Source organism: Dendrobates tinctorius, unplaced genomic scaffold (genome assembly GCF_039654945.1).
Source record: "Dendrobates tinctorius isolate UK_male_01 unplaced genomic scaffold, ASM3965494v1 ptg000214l, whole genome shotgun sequence".
In the NCBI taxonomy this organism is placed as follows: Eukaryota; Metazoa; Chordata; class Amphibia; order Anura; family Dendrobatidae; genus Dendrobates; species Dendrobates tinctorius.
The window spans coordinates 4,454,947-4,467,471 of NW_027361881.1; the positions used below are offsets into that span (position 1 = coordinate 4,454,947).

Here is a 12,525-nt window from a genome sequence, read left to right on the forward strand (position 1 = left end):
CTATGTGGTGCCCATAATACTGTATGGAGGACTATGGGGTGCCCATAATACTATATGGAGGACAATGTGGTGCCCATAATACTGTATGGAGGACTATGGGGTGCCCATAATACTGTATGGAGGACTTTGGGGTGTCTGTAATACTGTATGTAGGACTATGTGGTGCCCGTAATACCATATGGAGGACAATGTGGTGCCCATAATACTGTATGGAGGACTATGTGGTGCCCGTAATACTATATGGAGGACTATGTGGTGCCCATAATACTGTATGGAAGACTATGTGGTGCCCATAATAATGTATGGAGGACTATGTGGTGCCCATAATACTGTATGGAGGACTATGTGGTGCCCATAATACTGTATGGAGGACTATGTGGTGCCCGTATTAAGGACTTTGGGGTGTATATAATACTGTATGGAGGACTATATAGAAGGAAAATTATTTTGTAAGGGCTGCAAAGTTGTGAAATATCCTCTTCTGTGATCCTGACGAATATTAAGGTTGTTTTTGTTTCCGGGGTCCCCATGATTCTATGTATGCCCCTGGACACAGGAAAAGCCTCTTATTTAGAACCTATACAATGAGATGTAATCTCAGATGGCAGTGTCATGATCACGTGTGTCTGGACGCAGCGAGTACCGCAAGGCGAACCCATATGACACACGTGACCCTGGATACAGCGCCTCCAGTGGGGCGAATTTAAATAATAAGACGTGCAGCTGGATACACCGCCTCCAACTGGCGAATTTAGGTATTACACGTAAATCTGGAAACCCCGCCTCCAGTAAGGCAAATTTAAATAATAAAGGGGAAACCTGGGTAACATTAACAATGGAGGACCCTGCGATAGGGAAACGGGGAAGTGGAGACCTCCTGCACTCCCCTGAGCCAGTGTCCCTGCACTCCTAACGTTCCCTATGCCGGATCCGCACCGGGCGACGCACAGGATACCTTTTAACCCTAGCTCGCCCTGCACCAAAACCCTCACTAGGGAATTGGTCGGTGCGGAAACTAATCCCACCACTGCACTAAACACACATAAGGGAAAATGACAATACAGGGGGAACACCACTTAGCTTTGCTCTGTTGCTTACGCTCCCAGCAACAGAGCCCACCACCTGTGTGCATCTTCTCCAACAGGATCCATCACCATAACCGGATCCATCACCATAGTGCAGCCTTGGAGCAGAGTCCACCACCAGTTGCAGCTTCCCAGTAAACAGAGTCCCAAAAATGAGTCCAGCTTCTGCCAAAAAGTCGAGCATGCTTGAGTCCAACTTATCTGCCAACAAGTCCAGCATGCTTGAGTCCAGTTTTCAGCAACAAAGTCCAGCATGCTGAGTGCAACTCTCACTATAGTCGCCACTCCACCAAGCCATGCAAGCACTTCCTGCCGACACCATAAACTACGACTCCACCACGCTATGCCAGCCCTTCTTCCAGACACCATTGTTGAACTCCACCAATCCATGCCAGCACTCCTTGCAGACTCCATAGCTGACTCAGCCCCTCTGGCTGGGCTGCCCAGGACTCTTGTTCCGCTCCTTCATCACCCAGGCTTGCTTCCCAAATGACGAACTCACAATATCACCAACGGTGACCAAACACACCTGACACTCTTATAGAGCCTCACACCTGATTGGTAATTACGTGCACATTAAACCAAAAAACTAAAGTGCGATACCACTCACCACCACTGGGGCAACTTAGAACAAACAACACCACAGTGCAATAATTCTAATGGCCACCGGGGGGCAATCACACCACTTTGGTTCACAGCCAAAGGAAAAAAGTTCATTATGTACATTTAACCTGTCAGATCCACTCTGGATCATGACAGGCAGAATATGGTGGGTCCAGGTAAAGTGTTTGTACCCAGAGCTTCACTCTTCACAATATGTCGTCTGCAGCCGTACACTCGGCCAACATCCACCGCAGGACCATGGCTCGTCAGCAGATAATCCCGCTTTTTTCTAGGGGTTGGCGCAGTTTTGTCACACAGCGGTTGGCGTACATGAAACATGGAATTATATGTCAGAGGGCAGCGCACTGATTGTCTTCTGGGTAGAAACCTTCTCTCCTATTTTATCTTGTTTTTTTCTTTATTTTCTTCGATGGTGACATAATCCGTATTTCACACACACATCTTGCGCATCGACCAAGGATGTGATCCCAATACGTCAGTCTGCGGCGAGAAGGCACGGTGATCTGCACGCTAGATCTTATCTAACCCTTCATGAGCTGTCTGCATTGTGGACAATAAGGGGTTAATACAGAGAAGCCAAAATCTGTGCAATAATACAGAGGATGCGGTGAGGCTAGGAGATACCGGCCTTCCAAAGACTGCGCCAATCGTACGTCAACGGCCCACTACTGCCCGACCGTGCACCGACCATGAGCAGCAGCACCGAAACAGCCGACTACAGAGGGTGCTGGACACCGAGTTACTGGCTCACTGCCTGTAGGGGGGCGCTAGAGAGACAGCAGAAATAATTTCCATTGACACTTTTTTGTAAATTTGCTGCTTTCCAGATAACTCTCAGGCTGCAGTAATGACTCATAACGTATTGTTTGTGATGCAGAAATACCCCACTGTGCAGTGTGAGAATATGTGCATTACCTTCAAGACCCCTACACCAGCTGGGCAAACGTGCCAGGAGCAGAGATGCCAACCATTGGCCAAGTTGGTAGAAAACAGACAGTATAACAGCCGATAGCAGGCGCTCCATAGATGTGGCATCGCTGATAATGATTATTTACTCTCCGGCTCAGATTTATGACCACGTTCATCCTGGGCCTCCTAATGAGCTCATCTCTTTCTCCTGGTTATTACTTTGTTACAATGTATCGGTGCAGATTAGACGTCTAGGATCCGGGCAGCTTACATCAAAGAGGATTATCCCAAACCTTAGCTGGTAAAACTATTGGACATATAATATAATGCATACTAGACTTTTTGTTTCCCTTCAGTTACAGCAAGCGGAGATCTTTAAAACGACAATCGATTGAAATTACATTAGCTCCATTTTATTATACAAGAATCCAGAAAACCTTTGAAATTGAATATTCCTGTTAGACCCACGAGGACGCCCGAGGATCTTATATCTACAGTCCGTGTTTTATGGTGTCTGATACTTGACATAAGAATGGAAATCTCACATTTGTTGTAGTCGCAGCTGCTGCTCGTAACCGACGGCAGAGATTCGGCAGGAGCATTGATTCCAAGGTTTCAATCATTGCCCTTTAACACAAACGCCATTGATTTTCACCGTCGCGGCCGTCCATCCGGACTCATTCTCCACACTCTGATGACATATCACTTCATAAATACTTTAACAGGCTTTGACTGGCGGCCTCATGACAAGTTTCCTACCTGCGCGCGGTGACAGCGCCACTTAATTCAGCTCCAGTTAATTAAGCACCGCTCCAGAGCTGCACCTCGCCTGACTCCACTCCTGACAGCCCCAATGCTGAAGGCAATGGAGACGCGCTAAATGTCAGAACCATATGCTTGTTAATTATCGATCTGTCAACTCATCCTCGTTTCTCTGTGGTTTAGGTTAGGAAAACTGTTTTCAGACAGTTTCTCATCTCCGCTTCTCCAGTCATGGTCAGGTCGCGTGTTGATGTCACTTGCGAAAAAAAATTGAAGTAAATATCTTGCAAAAATCCCTGAGCTCCTCTGATTCTGTCACTCTTTTCCATTTTGTGCTGTGTCGCTCCATTGCAGAGATATTCATAGTTATATCTTTTGGATCACAGTATGGGAAATCTCTGCTTGTAGCGCAACTTTGCATTTCTTCAGTCATCTTTTTTTACCCCTCTCTTCAAGAGGCTGAGAATTGCAGATTGACAGCTGATCTCTCAGTCTTAAACGCTTCTGAGCTCTAATTGGCACCATCTGGGAGAGATGGGTCAAATCATAGAAGAAGACTCTGATGAAAAGCACTACAAGCGTGGACTACAATCAGAGATTTCCTGTACTGCGCTCCAAAAGATATAAATGTGAATATCTCTGCAATGGAGCGACGCAGCACAAAACGGAAAAGAGAGTCAGAATCAGGGGAGCTCAGGGATTCTTACAATATATAAATCAAGTGCAAAAGGCTGCTGTTTGTAATGGCTCACTAACTTGGTTGGCAGGAGGGTCCCGCTTCTTTATGATGCAGAATTAGAACATTGGGACAGACATAGGTCTCTCAAAAGCCTTCTCCTTCGCAAGCCTTATGATATACATGGTCTTCTTGTAACTTTCACAGGCATACATGTCAGCACAGTACTAGCGGTACATTTATGAACCAGGAGGCTCAGGATTAACAGCTGGTTTTACCAAGATCGAGGATGAGGGAACCAGGGCACTGTGGTATGGAGTGTTGGCATCTGACAATCTAATATATGGGGGTAATGCAAAGAATAAGTGTCCACATACCGTTGATCATAGGTTTCTCAATATCTCCATGGGATAAGGGCAGAAACAAAGGGACTGATTGACCATTTGTGTTTTTTTTTTTTTCCTTATCTCTCTTGTGATATTCGTCATTTGTTGCACCAAATTCTTCAAAATGGAGCACATGGTTCATGATTTTTGCACAAAAGGAAAAATTTTTATTTTTGTCAGTTTATTTTTTTTGGTAACTTTCTAGAGCAAAAAGTCACATATTTCGCTAAAATGTTGCATACATTTGCTCAAAAAAGTAAGACTGACATAAATTTGAGCAAAGCTTTTTTCAAATAGTTGCAATTGATTCATTGCCTATTATTGTTGACAGTGCTGCAGACAATCGGGGAGCTCAACAGCTCTGCCGGAGATGACGGTATTAGCTGCTCAGGGTCGTTGAGTCCATTGATTGGCTGCCAACCGGTTGTCAGCGCTGCAGACAGTAACAGGCACAGAGTGCAGCAGCAAATACTCAGCATCGGACCTGGGGAGGGTGAGTAAAAAACTTTGGGGGTTTTTTTGTTTTTTTTTATTAAAGCCTGTGGACAGGCGTTTTCTGAAACTAGAAAAACCTGCTAGGTCTAGTATTTGGATGGTGCCACCATTCTCCACAGAGCTGCACGCAGTGATACAAATCAACGGTAAGGAAGACAATTGTAAGTACTCATGGTGGATTATAAAACGCTGCAGAAAACAGAGCACCGAGCAAGGACTGACTTATCTGTGATGTTTCTGATGACAATCACAGTTCTAGTGCTGGTCTCATATGAGGCTGAGGGACCCCCTGTAGCTTCCGGGTACAATGACAAACTCTATAGCGCCACCTCTTGATGTGGGGTGGAAATAAGGATCCATAAGGCTGGATGTCATCCATGGAGATAAGCAGTGCTCAGATCCTCTGGCATCCACTTGTCATTAGTGAAATGCATGTTACATGGGGAGTCCGGGGATGACTCGTGTGACTACTGACACTGTGCAATTGTTAGTCATCTGGCAACTGCAGAACATCTTTGATCAAGTCTGCATTAGCCTCTTGTGAAATGTGAGATGGAGGGAAGGAAAGAAGACTGGAATCCTCTGTATCTGCTCCGACTCCATCACTCATAGAGAAGTGCAGGCATTCCCTCGGCTGTGTCTCCAATGAATGGACGCATTCTGTGAATATTCTTATCTGGGTATTGAATGTTCAGGGGCATTAGGGGACTTAGATCACTTCACCCACAAGTAATGGAGTCTCTTAGTTAACAACATTCCGACCGTAGGATCACAGAGTCCATTCCCTTTGTCTATTTTTTTGCATTATTTTTCTTCCCAGACCTATAATGATTGGGTCTGACTCAGTATTAATGGAAGAAGGTGGGTAAAATGGCCCCATCACACCTCTACCCCGTCCCAGTATAAGCTGAGTCCTCTCTTTCCGGGCAGGACGGAGCCTGTTGCTTGTCTGTAGGGAATGGAGGGATGAATCACTTTCCGGCACATGGACCCCAATGTTCGCTCCCCCCCCATAATGTTGGAGAATACGCAGAAGCCTTGCGTTTTATCACAGCGAGGGGCATAAAACAATTTCCATAAAGCAGCGTGATGGGTGACGGGGAGGGGGAGACGGCAAGGATCATTACCGGGTTGAGCGGTTTTCTATTCCAATCTCTCTGTGAAGCAAATGTGAACGGGGAGAAGGATCATAAAAAATGTATTCAATTAAAAAGCTCAAAACTCCACAACATCCAAGTACCGAACAACTGCTGCGGAGAGAGGAAGTGGATGATGAGTCCTGCAGGATGGGGGGGAAAGGCGCTGGGACTGAAGGAAAGTCAATCTGCCTTACCTGTCCGTGGCTTCTCTCGCTGGGCAGAGTCGGAGCTGCTGCTTGCTGCCTCCAGCGCTCCCTCTCCCCGTCCTCATGCTCTGCGCTGACAGTTATAAGGGGGCTTCACACCAGCTGATGGTTCTCCTCTGCACAACAGCCTATAGGAGCGCAGAGTCCTCACCCCCTCCCTCCACCATGCTCAATCAGGGGGTCACTACCGAGACTGCAGGAGGCTAATCTGTATGACTGAGAGAGCACATGATGTGTATGGGTATGCTACTGAGCATGGAGTATGGGGAATACAAGAGTGCACTGGATCACATGCAGGATTCCAGCAGATCGTCAAGCTGCCTGCACACTTGTGACATACAGTGGCTTGCAAAAGTATTAACTCCCTTGGATTTTTACCTATTTTGCTAAATTACAACCTGTGTTTAAATATTTTTGTAATCCGATTTGTGTGTGATGCATCAGCACTAAATAGTCTAAGTTGGTGAAGTGAGAAAAATATAGGCATGAATTAAATTTATGGGATCAAATAACTAAAAATTGGTATGTGCATATGTATTAATCCCTTTTTCTATGAAGCCCCTAAAAATTTTTTGGTGCAAGCGATTCCCTTCATAAGTCCCATGCTTAATGACAGGACTTCCACCTGTGTGCAATCTAAGTGCCATATGTGGGTCAGTATATACACTTTACCTTTTCTAAAAGGCACCAGTAACGAAACACCATAAAGACTAAGGAGATCTCCAAACAACACCACAAAGACCAAGGAGATCTCCAAACAACACCAGGAAGACCAAGTACAACTCCAAACAACACCACAAAGACCAAAGATATCTCCAAACACTAACAGGAAGACCAAGGAGATCTCCAAACACCAACATGAAGACAAAGGAGATTTCCAAACACCACCATGAAGACCAAGGAGATCTCCAAACACCATCATGAAGACAAAGGAGATCTCCAAATACCACCATGAAGACCAAGGAGATCTCCAATCAACACCATGAAGACCAAGGAGATCTCCAATCACAACAACGTAGACTAAGGAGATCTCCAAACAACACCACAAGAACCAAGGAGATATCCAATCAAAACAACAAAGACCAAGGAGATCTCCAAACACCACCATGAAGACTAAGGAGATCTCCAAACACCACCATGAAGATCAAGGAGATCTCTATACATCTCCAAGGACATCTCCAAACAAGTCAGGGACTAAAGCAACACTTGATTGGTTTAAAGGCAAACGTGTAAATGTTTTGGAGTGGCCTAGTCAAAGCACAGACCTTAATCCAGTTGAGAATCTGTGGTCAGACTTTGACGTTCAGCAGAGGAAACATTGAACCTGAAGGAGCTGGAGCAGTTCTGCCTTGAGGAATGGGCAAAAATCCCAGTAGCAAGATGTGGAAAGCTCATAGAGACTTATCCAAAGCAACTTGAAGCTGTAACTGCCACTAAAAGAAGGAGGCTTCACAAAGTACTAACTTTAGGGGGGTGAATAGTTATGCACATTTAAGTTTTCAGTTATTTTGTCCTATTTGTTGTTTGCTTAAAAAAAAACCCAAAACCAAATGTTCACAGTTGTTGGCACGTTCTCTACATGAACTGATGCAAAACAAATAAAACAGTGAAATTCCAAGTTGTTAGGTAGCAAAACACAAAAAATGCCGGGGGGTGGGTGGGGTAAAATACTTTTGCAAGTCACTGTAACTCTCATTTAGGGCTTGATGATCACACAGCCTCTGCTGTAGTGGCAGAATGATCAACCCCTATACACTTAGCTATAATGAATGGATGACTGACAGCTGTTTCATTTAGTTGTTCTGAATCAGCTGAAAAACCCTGTGATCCAGTACTTATATCATGGTCCCAACTCTGTGCCCTCCTCTAATGAGTGGATGATTGACAGGTCTACTCTCTTGAGAGCTATCTCCTTACCACCTGATAAAAAAAAATCAATATATACTGCTGTAGTGTAAGAATGATGGACAGATCTACTCAAAAGCAGCTGATAGACCCCAATGATCTCCTTCCTCATACTTGAGAGCCCCACCTGGGATATAACCTCTATACCCTGCTTTAGGGGTGGATGACTGACAGATCACCTTGTGGAGAATCTGAGGTACCTCTGTAACCCTGTCCTCCTCCCTGAGAGCCTCATCTGGGATATAACCTCTATACCCTGCTTTAGGGGTGGATGACTGACAGATCACCTTGTGGAGAAGCTGAGGTACCTCTGTAACCTTGTCCTCCTCACCTGACATATACCCTGCTCTACTGTGTGGTTGACTGACAGATCACCTTGTGGAGGAGCTGACGTGCCCAGGGACCCTCTCCTCCTCCCTGAGAGCCTCATCTGGGATATAACCTCTATACCCTGCTCTACGGGGTGGATGATTGACAGATCACCTTGTGGAGGAGTTGAGGTGCCCCAGTAACCCTGTCCTCCTTCCTGAGAGCCCCACCTGGGATATAACCTCTATACCCTGCTCTAGGGGGGTGGATGACTGACAGATCACCTTGTGGAGGAGCTGAGGTGCCCAAGTAACCCTATCCTCCCTGAGAGCCCCAGCTGGTATATACCCCTTATACCCTGCTCTAGGAGGTGGATGACTGAAAGATCACCTTGTGGAGGAGCTGAGGTGCCCCAGTAACCCTGTCCTCCTCTCTGAGAGCCCCAGCTAGTATATACCCATTATACTCTGCTCTACTGGGTGGATAACTGAGAGATCACCTTGTGGAGGAGCTGAGGTGCCCCAGTAACCCCTACCTGGTATATAACCTCATCATTCTCCATTTGATGACCTGCAGTCCTGGCTGAGCTTCTGTGCTGTCCATGGTGCTGATCCGTCCCCAGGACCCCTGTCCATGGTGCTAAACTCTCTGCAGAGCATTGCATCCTTCCTTACATGACCACAGTCAAGTTAACCCCTTCATTGTCAAGAAAAATACCAGTCTAATTCCTGCTATGCTCTCTGGGATTTTTTTTTTAAACTGGATTCACGAGAACAGGGAGATACATGGACAAGTCTGCAATAACTAAGTGACAACCCATATATCCACCACCACAGCTCCCAGAGTGGCTGCCACTCAGCTCTCTCAGGCTCCTGAATGCCGTGACTTCTCAGCACTGGACACCTTCAGAGGTCATATCTGGCATCCTACTGTCCTATGCGTTGCTCGTTGCGGCCTCCATGGATCAGACTTTGGAGAAAAGTCATCAACTTGATTTCTTTGTCTTGTTTCTCATACCATTCTCCTGCAAATGGAGGCGCTGACATACAACAATCCCGCTGCCATGAAGGGCGACTGTATAGGTAGGTGACATAACATACCCAGGTGATGCCAGAAGGACATTGCCCCATCTGTCTTCCATTATTGTATACATTGGAATACTGCCTCCAGTGGTCATCATTATGTAATACACTGGAATACGGCCCCTAGTGGTCACACTTTCATGACACATTACTGCCCGCAGTGGTCATCGTTATGTAATATATTGGAATACTGCCCCCCAGTGGTCATCATTATGTAATATATTGGAATACTGCCCCCAGTGGTCATCATTATGTAATATATTGGAATACTGCCCCCCAGTGGTCATCATTATGTAATATATTGGAATACTGCCCCCAGTGGTCATCATTATGTAATATATTGGAATACTGCCCCCAGTGGTCATCATTATGTAATATATTGGAATACTGCCCCCAGTGGTCATCATTATGTAATATATTGGAATACTGTCCCCAGTGGTCATCATTATGTAATATAATGGAATACTGCCTCCAGTGGTCATCACTATGTAATACATTGGAACACTGCCTCCAGTGGTCATCATTATGTAATATATTGGAATACTGCCCCCAGTGGTCATCGTTATGTAATATATTGGTATTCTGCCTCCAGTGGTCATTATGTAATATATTGGAATACTACCCCCAGTGGTCATCATTATGTAATACAGTGGAATACTGCCCCCAGTGGTCACACTTAGGTGACACATTACTGCCCCCTCAAGACCTTATTCCAATAAAACAGCCAAAGTTTCTTTGAAACCAAAGTAACAAGTGATTTCGAGCACAGATTGTACTTTTCTGGATGCCTGTTTTCTTGAGTTTCCTCTCTCGGGTTATTTTTATGGCGGATCCCTAAATAGAGTGAAACTATGTGAATTTGACTATAAATAGAAGATGTGCGGCACTCCTGGTGTCCTGAAGGCCTCATTTTCCAGGCACAAAGGTTCACGGAGCAGTAAATTTAATATTTAAGCTTTGACGCTGCTTCCGCTGGGCCGAAAAATAGCAAAATGCAGAAGCGCATAAATAATAGAGCTTTCTGCGTCGTGGCCCGAAGGGATGGAGAGGGGAAGACATGATAGACTAATGGGGGCTCCCCGGGGGGGCTCATCACGTGGCGACACACATGGGTGGTCCCTGGGACCAGAGGGCGATAACTGCAGTTATCAAATGAAGAAAAGGCTCCTGGACATGCCCTCAGCAGCAGAGGACTGCGCTGACCTTGGTGGGAGCAGTGACCTGAGTATTTCCAGCAAATGTCATCAATGTCAGGACCCCAAAAAGATGACACTCGATACATTGTTACCGGCCACTTCTGAAATCTCTGGAACCAGATATGTAATTACTATATGGCTCCTTATGGCGATACATCAGCACAAAGTGGCAGCATGTGATAACTGAGGCTCTACCAGGGCACAATACAGCACTATGGGACAGTGTTTGGTCGGATGTGGGCTCTTTATAGCTCTGTGATTTCCTTGGCTCTCCACACTGGTTGCTATCATGTGAGCCTATATGACAATATCGAGCTGCACTACATCCGATGTAACTGAGAACTGCAGATCACTAACCAGGGACTATGTATAGCCCTATAGAGTCGGTGTCTGTGCACAGGATTACACTACATGTGCACTGGACGCTGCATATTACCATCCATCTGGGCGCTGTACAAAACCATTTATCTGGGTATGAAACATCATTTATCTGGGCACTGTACATGACTATTCAGCAGGGTGCTGTACATCGCAACTTCTCTGGATATGGTATATCACTTTATGCACTGTACATGACTATTTAGCATGATGCTGTACATCACCATTTATCTGGGCACTGTACATCATTTATCTGGGTGTTGTACATCACCATTGATCTGACAAGAAATTAGGACTATCCACAATTTGCATAGTTTCAAGCGCTCCCTCAAAACGCATCTGTTCAGAGCGGCCTATCACGTTCCCTAATCACAGTCATTCTATGTGTAAGTGTGCGTGTGTAGCCCATTCACTATCGCCATCCATCCCTCACTCCCTCAAGATGGCTGGACCATCATTGTAAATATACCATTGTAAATACACACCTGTCCTCTGCGTCTCCCCCACCTCATTGTAGAGTGTAAGCTCTCACCAGCAGGGGCGGCTTATTGTGCTTTAATTATTGTATTGTTAACGTTGTTACTTATGACTTGTGTTTTGAAACTGTTGAACTGTAAAGCGCTGCGGAATATGTTGACACTATATAAATAAAGATTATTATTTATCTGGGGCACTCTACATCATCATTGATCTGGGTGCTGTACATCACCATTGATCTGACAGTTCCTCACCATTTATCTGGGGGGCTGTACATTGCCAAATAATAAATAATAATCATAATCCGGGCCCTTTATATTGCCATTTATCTGGGCCCTTAGATCATCATCGTTCTGGGTGCTGTACATCGCTACTGATCCGACACCGTCCATCACCATTGTTCTGGGCATTGTACATCATTTATTTTGGCACTAAAAATGACCATTACATAGGCGCTGGACATCACCATTATTTAGGAGCTATTCCGGGGTGGCTTTCCTCACTTACCGATTGACAAGGTCTGTTTCTCTGCGGAGCTACAGAGTGGCGGATTTTGTTTAGTGTCACTGGAGCCGTGAGGAATATGCTGATCTCTCACAGACGGTCGCAGTCTCGGATCCTTGTGCTGATGACTGTCGCTGCTGATTACACTCTGATTACTGCAACTGAGGAGAATCTAATAAACTCCGAGAGTCATAATGAAGCCACATACCGAAGGAGAGCAGCGTCCATCAGCGTATGTCAGCGCACATCTGCCTCTGAAAATAAAAGAACACGGAAATATCATCAATAAGTCGTAGAGCTTTCTTAAAGGGGTTGTTCCATAAACTACATATCGCAGGAAGGTGGGAGTTGTCACCCAACTTTTACAAGCTCCTGAATAACAAACCTTCCTG

The 12,525-nt window shown here is 45.5% G+C and overlaps 1 protein-coding gene across 2 annotated transcripts in view; it reads right to left on the reverse strand.

The window, feature by feature from the left end:
* The window catches only part of LOC141058735 (thyrotropin-releasing hormone receptor-like), a 34,816-nt gene extending 22,545 nt beyond the window's left edge, over window positions 1–12,271 (reverse strand). The window contains exon 1 of one of the 2 annotated variants that reach the window (XM_073554941.1): window positions 12,137–12,271. The gene's annotated coding sequence lies outside the window, so the exon portion shown is untranslated. Of the gene's footprint in view, window positions 1–6,270; window positions 6,357–12,136 lie in introns of those variants that run through there. The other variant, XM_073554940.1, reaches the window with a different exon arrangement.
* Between the last annotated feature and the right edge of the window lie 254 nt (window positions 12,272–12,525).